We start from the raw sequence: 2,714 nt of genomic DNA, 5'->3' as shown, positions 1-2,714 counted from the left end.
TTTATTTATTTATTTTGTTTGTGTGTGTGGCCAGCTCAGCCCACCAGGAGGCGGGGCTGGCTAGCATGTGGTGCTGGGGGATTGAACTGCGGTCCCTGTGTTTTGCTAAGCTTGTTGTAAGTAGGTGCTTTAGACCACTGAGCCATCTCACCAGCCCCTAACCTGCTTGTTTTAATTTTTTTTTCCCCTCAGAAAATTCTAGGCCTTATTCCACTGTCATCTGCTATTAAAATATTACTTTGGAAGGGCCTGACAAATAGCTCGGCAGATTAAAGCATCTGCAAGCAGGTGCAGGAGCCAGGGGTTCAATCCCCAGGCCTGCCATGCCGGCCCCACCCCTGGAGTGTACCGAGATGGCAATCGAGACTGGGCATGGTGGCACACACCTATAATCCCAGCTCTTGGGAGGCTGTAAACAGGCGGATCACTATGAGTCCAATCTAGTAAGACCCTGAACACCCTTCCCTAAAATACAAAAATAAATACATAAATAAAGTATTACTTTGGAGAAGTTGAAGGTCCAAGTTCATTTCTCTTAGCACGTGCCTGTATAACAAGAAATTTGACTCCCTCAATCTCTAAAAGGAACTTGAAGACTCTAAATCCTTGGAATTTTGGAGGAATAGAAAGCATGTTTGTAACTCGTGAAACTCTTATATCACCCCTGAATTTATTCTAACAAGTTGGGGAATTAGAATGGCAAGGACAATCAGCTAATTAAAGAGTTGAAGTTTTGAAGCTAGCCCAGACTCTGGGGAGGACAGAGTAACTGGAGTCTGTCCAGGATTCAGTCAGTTATGCCTACCCAATGACACTTCAATAAGTACTCAACTGAGCTTCCTGATGAATGAATGAATGGTCAGGAGAGTGACAGGGATTCCATGGGGAGATGCACTGAAGCTCTATGTTTAGGACCCTCCCAAATCTGACCTTATATGTCTCTTCATGTGGCAGGTCTTGATTTGTACCCTGTATAATAAAACTGTAATCATAAGTGTAGCACTTTTCTGAGTTCTGTGAGTTGTTCTATTGAGTTAACAAACAAGAGAGGGTCAAGGAACTCTTTAAATTTGCATCCAACTGGTCAGAAGTATGGGTAGCCTGGCCATGCCTAAACTTGCAGCCAGCAAGGGCAGCCTTATTGAGAACTTAGCTCTTAAAGCTGTTAAGTCTGAAGCTTTCTCCACAGAAGACAAGAATCAAACTGAATTAGAGTGAAAATTATTTATTTATAAAATTAATTAACTTCAGCCAGAGATATTCTGGTCATGTTAGTTCTACATCAGGTCTTACCCAGAACAGGGTGCATCCTTTGTTCAATAGATTTTATCTTATTTTTCTTGGTGATGTTTTTCTATTACAATCCCTGATTTTCATTTTTTGGACTCCTTCCTGGCAGTGATCCCTTATTCTCATGATCACACCATATATTTACTCATTGTCACTGCCAATACCACCTACAAAAAAAAATCGGTCTCAATGGCCCATTTTTGGGCTAATTTTTTTTGTCCTCTCACTTTTTTATTTTATTTTATTGTGTGTGTGTGTGTGTGTGTGTGTGTGTGTGTGTGTGGCCAGCTCAGCCCACCAGGGGGCGGGGCTGGCTGGCATGTGGTGCTGGGGGATTGAACTGCGGTCCCTGTGCTTTGCTAAGCTTGTTCTAAGTAGGTGCTTTAGACCACTGAGCCATCTCACCAGCCCATCTCTCACTTTATTTTAAGTAGCTTCATAATTCTTCTGCCCCAGTAAAATTGCTAGTTAGTTGACTTAAACATCATTCCTTTATACCTCCACTTAGAATGGATTTTATGTACCATTCAGCTTTTTTTTATAGTGTTCTTCCTCTTCTATCTGGAAGTATGGAGCCTCTCTGCAAAAATTCCAGATAGCTCTTGGGATTTCAGGGCTGCACCTGAACAATAGCTTAACATGGCTCTGGATAAATGCTCTTAACAATGCTAATAACATTTTTTATTAACTTAAACTGTTGATGGCTACACTTGTTAAAAGATAAACTTAGGAACATTATAAATTTTAAACAGTTTACTGATGCTACAGCACTTCCCGAATTGGGCAATTCCACATGGGCAGTGATTAGAGGATCCACCCAAAGGCATAAAGGGAAGGTTTTTATTGCATTCGAGTGAAAACAAAGCCAAGAAAACATCTGATTTGTTGAAGTTTGAGCAGTTGCTTTATTTGGACTATCCCTGTGGGAAGCTGAAGATAGCTGTGGTTGGGCCTTGAATGGCCCTAAAGGACTGCAGATTAAAGGCTTAGTCATCAACCTGCCGTGCTATTGGGAGGTGAAAGAACTCTTAAGAGGTGGATCCTGTGGGAAGAAGCAAATGCCCTTGAAGGAGATACTGGGATACCAAACCTGTTTTCTCAGTTTTTATCTTCTTGACCATGATGTGGTGGGTATCTTCCTCTGTCTTGTGCTCCTGATATGATGTTCTGCTTCATCATGGCCCAAAGGTAATGGAGCCAAACAACTAGAGTCTGAAACTATAAGCTAAAAACCTTCCCCTCTTTGAAAGTTATTATCTCAGGCATTTTGTGAATAATAGAAAGCTGACTAACAAAGTATGAATGCCAATTGGCTGCTTATGATTGATTGAGCTTACTTTTTGTTTCAAAGACTGAGTTAGATTTCAGCCTGGTTAGGCAGGACCCCTGTAGACTCATCTCAGTTTAATGGCCTCTCACTTAAT

This window comes from Octodon degus, unplaced genomic scaffold (assembly GCF_000260255.1).
Source record: "Octodon degus isolate 3935 unplaced genomic scaffold, OctDeg1.0 scaffold00001, whole genome shotgun sequence".
Taxonomy (NCBI): domain Eukaryota; kingdom Metazoa; phylum Chordata; class Mammalia; order Rodentia; family Octodontidae; genus Octodon; species Octodon degus.
This window is presented reverse-complemented; position numbering follows the sequence as displayed.